The sequence below is a fragment of the Dipodomys spectabilis genome, unplaced genomic scaffold (genome assembly GCF_019054845.1).
Source record: "Dipodomys spectabilis isolate Male_0828 unplaced genomic scaffold, ASM1905484v1 ptg000443l, whole genome shotgun sequence".
NCBI lineage: Eukaryota > Metazoa > Chordata > Mammalia > Rodentia > Heteromyidae > Dipodomys > Dipodomys spectabilis.
In genome coordinates this window covers 514,321-525,863 of record NW_024871120.1, presented here as the reverse complement: position 1 = coordinate 525,863, position 11,543 = coordinate 514,321, and the positions used below count along the sequence as shown (strand labels likewise).

The window sequence follows — 11,543 nt, the reverse complement described above, 5'->3', positions numbered from 1 at the left end:
GGAACCCGGATGTCACTTATCTCCAGGTCCACTGAAGGGCCAGGACCCGGATGTGGACTGGGGGACCCAGATGTCACCCTCCTCCGTGTCCACTCTCCCGGATGTGGCGTCAGGGACCCAGATGTCACTTATCTCCAGGTCCACTGAGGGGCCAGGACCCGGATGTGGACTGGGGGACCCGGATGTCACCTATCTCCAGGTCCACTGAGGGGCCAGGACCCGGATGTTGCGTGGGGAACCCGGATATTATGTAAGTCCACGTCCATTAACCCGGATGTGGACTGTGGCAGGGACCTGGACATGTGCTGGGCAGGACCCGGATATCACATCCACAGGCCTGGCTGTGGCGTGTGGAGTCCCGGATGTCACGCTCCTCTCCTTCCACTGACAGGGTCTAGGACCCGGATGTGGCGTGGGGATCCCAGATGTCAGGTCCCTCCACATCCACTGAGGGTCCAGGACCAAGATGTGGAATGGGAACTACCCGGATGTTAGGGACCTCCAGGTCCGTGAACCCGGATGTGGGCTGGGTACTCAGATGTTAGGGACCTCCAGATCCATGAACCCGGATGTGGGGTGAGTACCCAGATGTTAGGGACCTCCAGGTCAGTGAACCCGGATGTGGGCTGGGTACTCGGATGTTAGGGTCCTCCAGGTTCATGAACCTGGATGTGGGGTGAGTACCCAGATGTTAGGGACCTCCAGGTCTGTGAACCCGTATGTGGGGTGGGTACCCGGATGTTAGGGATCTCCAGGTCCAGGAACCCAGATGTGGAGGCGAGTACCAGGATGTCACTTAACTCCAGGTCCACTGGCATGCGCCAGGACCCGGATGTGAGGGGTTTGGACCCGGATGTGAGGGTTGGGACCCAGATGTGAGGGGTTGAGACCCAGATGTGAGAGGTGGAACCCGGATGTGGGCGGAGCGGGCACTCCACACCTTGGCTCCAGCTGCGCTTTGGCAGTTGGGGTCCTTTCCCAGACTCGGAGGCAATAAAGCAGCCATGCTGCTTCTGGATGGAATTCTTCCTCACCTCCGCCCCCCAGCGCAGGCCAAGCCCTCCTGAGTCCCTCACTTCCTCCCCAGCCCAGGCCACGCCCTCCTGAGCTCTGGCCACGGCCTACTGAGCACAGGCCACGCCCCCTGGGCACAGGCCACGCTCCCTGATGATCCTGCCTCTTATTGCAGCCCTCCATGTAGTTCTCGAGGTTTCCCTCCTCCCCTTCCTCCTGCCTCTGCCAGGCCTGGCAATTTCTTGGAGCCCAGCCCAGCAACTCCGGGCTTTTCCCTTCCTTCCCTGCCTACCCCTTCAGCACCACATCCTGTTCCTTTCCAAGGAACAAGGGGACTTTTATTTTGGAGGGGGGTTGTGGAGTTCTGCTGCTGGAGTGACGTGGACATTTGAGCCCTGCGAGCTTCCTGGCTGGCAGGGAGAGCAACAGGCCCAGGCGCTGATGGCAGAGAACTGTGGATGTGAGTTCGTCCTCTGAGGAACACGGGGAGAGGTGTGGGGACCCGGGTTGGGGGGGCTTCGATTGCTTTTTGGAGCCCCCCCGGATGTCCCACCATGCCCCTGGGTGGGGCTTCAGGGCCCCACCACAGGCCTGGAAAGACGAGGTGAGGGGCTGATGTACTGGTGGGGACAACAGCAGCCTGGCCCTGGGGTGGCCGGATGTTCCTCAGCTCTTCCCCACTTCCTGCTTCCGGCCTTCTCTTCCAGGAAACGGGGAGCATCATGGGAAGGACGCAATCCTGGGCGCCATGTTGGTCAGGAGAGGGCCTGGAGGGAGGGGGAGTCCTCCCATCCCTCCTCCCATCCACCCATCCATCCATCCACCAATCCATCCACTCATCCATCCATCCACCCATCCATCCATCCATCCATCCATCCACCCATCCACCTATCCATCCATCCATCCATCCACCCACCCATCCATCCATCCACCCATCCATCCATTCATCCATCCACCCACCCATCCATCCATCCATCCATCCACCCATCCACCTATCCATCCATCCATCCATCCACCCACCCATCCATCCATCCACCCATCCATCCATTCATCCATCCACCCACCCATCCATCCACCCATCCATCCATCCATCCATAGACCCACCCACCCATCCATCCACCCATCCATCCATCCATCCATAGACCCACCCACCCATCCATCCATCCACCCATCCATCCATCCACCCATCCATCCATCCATCTACCCATCCACCCATCCATCCATCCACCCATCCACCCATCCATCCAACCATCCATCCATCCACCCATCCATTCACCCATCCATCCATCCATCCATCCACCCATCCACCTATCCATCCATCCATCCACCCATCCACTCATCCATCCAACCATCCATCCATCCACCCATCCATTCACCCATCCATCCATCCATCCACCCATCCACCTATCCATCCATCCATCCACCCATCCACCCCTCCTCCTCCTCTCTCTCCTCCTCAGGTCGCACAGCAGCTGCACAGCCCCACCCCTCGTCTTCCTCCTCCTCCTCCTCCTCCTCCCCCCTGGCCCCTGCGCAGGCCCTGCCCCCTTGCGCCCCAACTTCCTGCTGCTCTTGGCCGACGACCTGGGCCTGGGCGACCTGGGCAGCTTCGGGAACCACAGCCTGCGGTGAGCAGAGGGGGAGGCCCGGATGTAGGGCCTTAGTTACCCGGATGTGGGAGCTCAGATCCCTGGATGTTCCACCAAGAGAACTGTATAGACATCTAGTAACTCAGTTCCCTGGATGTTGGATGTTAGTATCGTGGATGTTGGATATCAAATCTCAGGATGTTGGATCTTAGTGCCCCGGATGTTGGATATCAGGTCCCCGGATGTTACATGTTAGTACCCCGGATTTGAAGACCAGGTCCCCGGATGTTGGAGACCAGGTCCCCGGATGTTGGATCTTAATGCCCCGGATGTTGGATATCAGGTCCCCGGATGTTAAATCTTAATACCCCGGATGTGGGAAATCAGGTTCCCGGATGTTGGACTTCAGTTCCCTGGATATTGGATGTTAGTACCCCGGATGTTGGAGACTAGGTCCCCGGATGTTGGATGTTAGTGCCCCGGATGTTGGATATCAGGTCCCTGGATGTTAAATCTTAGTACCCCGGATGTGGGAGATCATGTCCCCAGATATTGGACTTCAGTGCCCCGGATGTAGGAGATCAGGTCCCCAGATGTTGGAGGTTAGTGCCCCGAATGTGGGAGCTCAGGTCCCCGGATGTTAGATATTAGTACCCTGGATGTTGTAGCTCAGTGCCCCGGATGTTGGATCTTATTCCTCCGGATGTAGGAGCCCAGTTGCCTGGATGTTAGATCTTAGTGTCCTGGATGTTGGATATCAGGTCCCCGGATGTTAGATGTTAGTACCCCGGATGTTGGATATCAGATCCTCAGATGTGGGATGTTAGTGCCCTGGATGTTGGAGGACAGGTCCACGGATGTTAGATCTTAATGCCCCGGATGTGGGAAATCAGGTTCCCGGATGTTAGATGTTAATGCTCCGGATGTTGGAGATCAGGTCCCCGGATGTTAGATGTCAGGTCCTCGGATGTTGGAGATCAGGTCCCCGGATGTTGGAGATCAGGTCCCCAGATGTTGAATCTTACTGCCCCGGATGTTGGATATCAGGTCCCCGGATGTTACATGTTAGTACCCCGGATGTTAGAGCTCAGTTCCCCGGATGTTCCACCAGGAGAACTGTATAGACATCTAGTGGACCTCAGGTCCCCGGATGTTGGATATTAGGTCCCCGGATGTTGGAGTTCAATTCCCAGGATGTTAGATCTCAGTTCCCTGGATGTTGAAGATCAGGTCCCGGGATGTTGGATATCAGATCCCCGGATGTGGGATGTTAGTGCCCCGGATGTTGGAGATCAGGTCCTCGGAGATTAAATCTTAGTATACCCCAGATGTGGGAAATCAGGTTCCCGGATGTTAGATGTTAGTACCCCAGATGTTGGAGATCAGGCACCCGGATGTTGGATATCAGATGCCTGGATGTTGGATCTTTGTGTCCCAGATGTTGGAGACCAGGTACCCGGATGTTTGAGCTCAGGTCCCAGAGTGGATCTTAGTTGCCCGGATGTAGGCCCTCAGGTCCCCGGATGTTGGGCCTTAGATCCCCGGATGTAGGAGCCCAGTCCACAGATATAGATCTTAGTACCCTGGATGTGGGATCTCAGGGCCCCAGATGTTGGATCTTAGATCCCCGGATGTTGGACCTCAGGTCCCCATATGTTCTTGGCTGTGACTCAGTTTCCCTCTCCCCCCACAGCACCCCACACCTGGACGGCCTGGCCCGGGACGGCGTGCGGCTGACCCAGCACCTGGCGGCAGTGTCCGTCTGCAGCCCGAGCCGTGCGGCCTTCCTGACGGGACACTACCCTGTGTGCCTGGGTTGGTATGGGGGAGTGGGACATCTGGGGAACGGAGGGGGCAGTGGGGGGGAGGTGGGGGCAGGACATCCGGGGATCTGAGAGCCAACATCCGGGATACTAAGATCCAACATCCGTGGACCTGATATTCAACATCTGGGGATCTGAGACCCAACATCCGGGGATCTAAAGCCCAACATCCGGGGAACTGAGCACCAACATCCGGGGCACTGAGCTCTAACATCCAGGGACTTCATCTCTGACATCCGGGTTACTAAGATCCAACATCCGGGGATCTAAGCACAAACATCCGGGGCACTGAACTCTAACATCCGGGGACCTTATCTCTAACATCCATTGTACTAAGATCCAACATCCTGGGATCTGAGGCCTAACATTCTGGGAACTGAACTCCAACATCCGAGGACCTGACATCCACCACCCGGGGTACTAAGATCCAACATCCGGGAACCTGAGCCCCAACAGCCAGGGAACAGAGCTCCAACATCTGGGGTCCTGATATCCACCATACAGGGCACTGAACTCCATCATCCGGGGATCTGAGGGCCAACATCCGGGATACTAACATCAAACATCCGGGGACCTGAGGTCCAACATCCAGGGAACTGAGGCTCAACATCGAGGGCACTGATGTCCACCAGAGGGAGGGGAGGACTACTCTGAGGATCTCAGGTTCAAATTCCTGAGACTCTGGGACTTCCCCCCTGAAACGCCAGGAAACCGGAAGTGATGCCATATTGGTTTCCCCCGGGGGCTCCCAGGGCTGGGGTCCTTTCCACCCCGGGTGCACAGGTCCCAGGCTATCCCAGACACAGCAGGCCTTCCCCCTGAAGGTGTTAGATGCCCCCTCCTGACCCGGGACGCCATCATCACTGACCTAGGGTCCTTCTCCTCTCTCTTGGAAGGCATGGTGACCACCAACGGGGCACGCGTGCTGCAGTGGGCAGCCGTGTCGGGCGGGCTGCCCACCTCCGAGATCACCTTCGCCAAGATCCTGCAGGAGCAGGGATACGCCACCGACCTCATAGGTAAGAGAGAAGTCATCCATCCACCCATCCATCCATCCACCCATCCCCCATCCATCCACCCATCCATCCATCCATCCACTCATCCATCCATCCATCCACCCATCCACCTATTCATCCATCCATCATCCATCCACCCACCCATCCATCCATCCACCTCCATCCATTCATCCATTCACCCACCCATCCATCCATCCACCCACCCACCCATCCATCCACCCATCCATCCATCCATCCATCCACCCACCCATCCATCCATCCATCCACCCATCCACCCACCCATCCATCCATCCACCCACCCATCCATCCATCCATCCACCCATCCATCCATCCATCCATTCCCCTATTCATCCATCCATCCATCCACCCACCCATCCATCCATCCATCCATCCATCCACCCATCCATCCATCCATCCATCCACCCACCCAACCATCCACCCACCCATCCATCCACCCATCCATCCACCCATCCATGCACCCATCCACTCATCCATTCACTCATCCATCCATCTCTTCCCCTCCAGGCAAATGGCACCTGGGCCTCAACTGTGAGTCCCCCACTGACCACTGCCACCACCCCCTGAACCACGGGTTTGACTCCTTCTTCGGGTCCCCTTCACCCTGATGGGGGACTGCCTGCAAGCGGAGCCCTCAGAGAAGCGAGCACGTCTGCAAGGGCCCCTGGACCTGGGGGCGCAGCTGCTGCTGCTTTCCCTGCTCTGCCTGACCGCTGGGAAGCTCACGGGCCTGCTGGGCCTGCGCTGGGTGCCCTGGGTGCTGGGCCCCGGATGTGGGGCCTTGCTCCTGGCCTGCACCTCCCGCCTCCTGGGTGTCTTCATCGTCCATGCCGACTGCTTCCTGATGAGGGATCACCAGGTCGTCCAGCAGCCTCTGAGGTTTGAGGCCAGCGCGGGGCTCTTCTTGTGGGAGGCTGAGGCCTTCATCCACAGGTCAGCCTGGGGTCGGGGAGGGGGACAGATGCCATCTACTCGATCTCTATAGTCAACTGGTAGACCTTAGATCCCTGGATGTACATCCAGTAGATCTCTATAGTCAACTGTCAACCTCAAATCCCCGAATGTTCCACTAGATCTCTATAGGCATCTGGTAGACCTCAGATCCCCGGATGTACATCCAGGAGATCTCTATAGTCAACTGGTCAATCTCAAATCCCCGGATGTTCCATCAGTAGATCTCTATAGACATATGGTAGACCTCAGATCCCCAGATGTACATCTACTAGATCTCTATAGTCAACTGGTAGACCTCAGGTGCCCAGATGTATATCCAGTAGATCTCTATAGTCAACTGTCAACCTCAAATCCCTGGATGTTCCATCAATGGATCTCTATAGACATCTGGTAGACCTCAGGTCCCTGGATGTTCCATCTAGTAGATCTGTAGAGACATCTGGTAGACCTCAGATCAGACCATGATCGATTATTGGTAGTATTGATCAGATCATGATCGATTATTGGTAATAACTGATCAGATGATGTTCGATTATTGGTAATAACTGATCAGCTCATGTTCAATTATTGGTATTATCGATCAGATGATGTTCGATTATTGGTATTATCGATCACATCACAATCGAATATTGGTATTATTGATCAGATCCTGTTCGATTATTAGTAATATCTGATCAGCTCATGTTCTATTATTGGGCATATCAATCAGATGTTTGATTATTGGTAATAACTGATTGGATCACGATCGATTATTGGTTTTTTTGATCAGATCACTATTGATTATTGGTATTATCGATCAGATCACTATTGATTATTGGTATTATCGATCACATCACCATCCATTATTGGTATTATCGATCAGATCAGGATCAATCAGGTCGGTTATTGGTGAGGTTATTGATGATGGGGGCGGGGTGTGACGTGGGTCCGCAGGCACCAGGCCTGCCCCTTCCTCCTCCTCGTCTCCTTCCTCCACGTCCACGTCCCGCTGGTCACCTCACCTGCCTTCCGGGGCCGCAGCGCGCACGGCGCCTACGGCGACAACGTGGAGGAGCTCGACTGGATTGTGGGTGAGTGCGGGGGGGCAGGAACTGAGGCATGGTGCTTGGGATGGGGGAAACTGAGGCACGGGGGTGGGGTGAGTGGGATAGGGAAACTGAGGCACGGGGGTGGGGTGAGTGGGTTGGGGGAAACTGAGGCACAGAGATGGGGTGAGCGGAATGGGGGAAACTGAGGCATGGGAACGGGGTCAATGGGTTGGGGTAAACTGAGGCACGGTGCATTTGGGTAAACTGAGGCACGGGGACGGGGTCAGTGTGTTGGGGATAAACTGAGGCATGGGGTTTGGGTAAACTGAGGCACGGTGCATTTGGGTAAACTGAGTCACTGGGCATGTTGGGGGTAAACTGAGGCACGGTGCACTTGGGTAAACTGAGGCACGGTGCATGTTGGGTAAACTGAAGCACGGTGCATGTTCAGGGTGAACTGAGGCACGGTGCATTTGGGTAAACTGAGGTATGGTGGATGTGGGTAAACTGAGGCCCGCGTATAGGGGTAAACTGAGGCACGGTGCATGTTGGGTAAACTGAGTCACTGGGTATTGGGGTAAACTGAGGCACGGTGTATTTGGGTAAACTGAGTCACTGGGCATGTTGGGTAAACTGAGGCACGGGGACGGGGTCAGCGGGTTGGGGTAAACTGAGGCACGGTGCATTTGGGTAAACTTAGGCATGGTGCACTTGGGTAAACTGAGGCCCAAATATAGGGGTAAACTGAGGCACGGTGCATGTTTAGGGTAAACTGAGGCACGGTGCACTTGGGTTAACTGAGGCAAAGTGCATTTGGGTAAACTGAGGCACAGTGCATGTTGGGGGTAAACTGAGGCCCGGTGAGCGTTGGGGGTAAACTGAGGCACGGTGCCTGTTGGGTAAACTGAGTCACTGGGCATTGGGGATAAACTGAAGCACGATGGAAATTTGTAAACTGAGTCACAATGCATGTTGGGTAAACTGAGGCACGGTGCCTGTTGGGGACAAACCGAGGCACGGTGGATGCTGGGGGTAAACTGAGGCACGGACCCATTTCCCCCCCCCCCCCCGCAGGGCGACTGCTGGCAGCGCTGGACGGCGCGGGGCTGGGGCGCCATACCCTCGTCTACTTCACGTCGGACCACAGTGCCTCGCTGGAGGCCCGGGCTGGGGTCGCCCACCTCGGGGGTTCCAACGGCGTGCACCGAGGTGAGGGGAAAACTGAGGCAGGGTGGGCGGGGCCTCCCACGCGGCCCGACCCCGCCTCTTGACCTTTGCCCTTCGCCCCCCCCTTGCAGGTGGCAAAGGCATGGGCGGCTGGGAGGGCAGCATCCGGGTCCCTGGGCTGGTGCGCTGGCCCGGGATGCTGCCCGCAGGGCGCCTGGTGCCTGAGCCCACCAGCCTCATGGACCTGTTCCCCACCGTGGTGCGCCTGGCCGGGGCCTGGGTTCTGGTGGACAGGTAGGAGTTCGCCGGCCTGGGTCCCCACGGGGTGGAGGAGAAGGGGGGTCATCCGGGGCCTCGGGGATCCCGAGGGGGGGAGGCTGAGGCCTGCACATCCGGGTCTCTGGTTGCTCAGAAGCCTGCACATCCGGGTCTCTGAGGGCTCAGACCTGCACATCCGGGTCTCTGGGGGCTCAGGAGCCTTTACATCCGGGTAACTAAGGGCTTAGGCCTGCAAATCTGGGCCTCTGAGCACTCAGAAGCCTGGACATCTGGGTCTCTGAGGACTCAGGCCTTCATATCCGGGTCTCTAAGGCATCAGGGCTGCACATCCAGATCTCTGAGTACCTAGGCCCAGGTCTCAGGCCTGGACATCCGGGTCTCTGAGGGCTCAAGCCTGCACATCTGGGTCTCTGAGGGCTCAGAAGCCTGCACATCTGGGTCTCTGGGATCTGAAGCCTGCACATCCGGGTCTCTGGGGGCTCAGAAACCTCGACATCCGGGTCTCTGGGATTTCTGGCCTGCACATCTGGGCCTCTGAGCGCTCAGAAGCCTGCACATTCGGGTCTCTAAAGGCTCAAGCCTTGACATTCAGGTCTCTGGGATCTCTGGCCTGCACATCCGGGTCTCTGGGGGCTCTGGCCTGCACATCTGGGTCTCTGAGCGCTCAGAAGCCTGCACATCCAGGTCCCGCGGGGAGGTGGACGGCCGGGACCTGATGCCCGCGCTGCTGAGGACGGCGCAGGCCGCAGGCCACGACTTCCTGCTGCACTACTGCGAGGCTCGGCTGCACGCCGTGCACTGGTTCGACCACCCAAGTGAGTGCCTCGACCTCCTCTGGGCCCCGGGGCGGGGGAGGGAGCTGCATGCATGCGTGCAGGGACTCGGAGGCAAGGCCTGGGGGTGGGAGACCCGGATGTGGGAATCCCCGGATGTGGGAATCCTGGGATGTGAGGACCTGGATGGAAGGCATGAGATGGGAATCCCCGGATGTAAGGTTCCCGGATGTGAAGTCCCCGATGGGAATTCCCGGATGTGAGGTACTGGATGAGAATCCCTGGATGTGAGGCCCCGGATGTGAGATCCCGGATGTGAGGCCTCGGATGGGAATCCCCGGATGTGAGGCCCCGGATGTGAGGTCCCAAATGGGAATCCCTGGATGTGAGGTCCCAGATGAGAATCCCCGGATGTGAGGCCATGGATGTGAGTCCCCGGATGTGAGGTCCCACATGTGAATCCCCGGATGTGAAGCCCAGATGTGAATCCCCAGATGTGAAGCCCTGGATGTAAGGTTCTGGATGTGAGGTCCCGGATGTGAATTCCCAGATGTGAGGTCCTAGATGGGAATCCCTGGATGTGAATACCCAGATGTGAAGTCCTGGATGGGAATCCCCGGATGTAAGGTCTTGCATGTGAATGCCCGGATGTGAATCCCTGGATGTGATGTCCTGGATGTGAATTCCCGGATGGGAATCCCCGGATGTGAGGCCCCGGATGTTACTCCTTTCTCCCCACACCCCCCGCAGGCCGCACGGTGTGGAAGCTGCACTTCGCCACTCTGCGCTTTGACTCGCCATGCTCGGGTGCCTGCCTCGGTTTCCCTGCCTGCGCCTGCTCAGGGCGGCGAATGACCCGCCACCTGCGGCCACTGCTCTTTGACCTGACGGCAGACCCGGGGGAGACCCGCCCGCTGCAGGGCCCGATGGCGACGCGCAGGGGGCCTCGGTGGCCGGGATGCTGCGCACGCGCCACCCCCTCGTGGTCCCGCCCCTCGCCCCTGCACACAACACCTGGAGCCCGCGCCTGCAGCCCTGCTGCTCGCCCGGACCGCTCTGTGCCTGCGACCACCTGATCCCCGACCTCTGACCCCGACCCGACCCCCAACCCCCAACTTCCCCAGGGCTATGGCAGATCCTGGCTTGCGCCTCTCACATCATGGGACTCACATCCGGGTATTAAACATCCGGGTATACTCAAATACAGAGATTCCCACATCTGGGGATTCCCACATACAGACTCTCACATCCAGGGATTCCTACATCCGGGGATTCCTACATTCGAGGATTCTCACATCTGGGGATTCCTACATCCGGGGATTCTCACATCCGGGGATTCTCACTTCTGGTGACACATCCGGGGATTCCTGGGGATGTATTTACACATCCTGGGAATCCCACATCCGGGGACTTTTACACCCGGGGATTCTCACAACCAGAGACCCTCACATCCTGGGACTTTTACATTCGGGGATTCTCACATCCAGAGACTCTCACATCCGGAAATTCTCACATCCAGAGATTCCCACATCCGGGTATTCTCATATCCGGGGATTCCCACATCCGGGGATTCTCAGACCAGGGAATTCCCACATCTGGGGAAATCTCACATCCAGAGACTCTCACATCCAGGGATTCCCACATCTGGGGATACTCGCATCCAGGGATTCTCATATCTGGGGATTCCCACAGCCGGGGATTCTCACATCCGGGGATTCCCACATCTAGAGATTCCTACATACAGGGATTGTCACATCCAGGGACTTTTACATCCAGAGACTCTCACATGCGGGGATTCTCACATCTGGGGAACTTTTACATCCGGGGATTTTCACATTCAGAGAGTCTCACATCTGGGGATTCTCAGACCCAGGGATTCCCA

The 11,543-nt window shown here is 57.4% G+C and overlaps 1 pseudogene; it reads left to right on the top strand.

The window, feature by feature from the left end:
- The first annotated feature begins 466 nt into the window (after nt 1-466).
- On the top strand, nt 467-10,737 carry LOC122097956 (annotated as a pseudogene).
- The last annotated feature ends 806 nt before the right edge of the window (nt 10,738-11,543 follow it).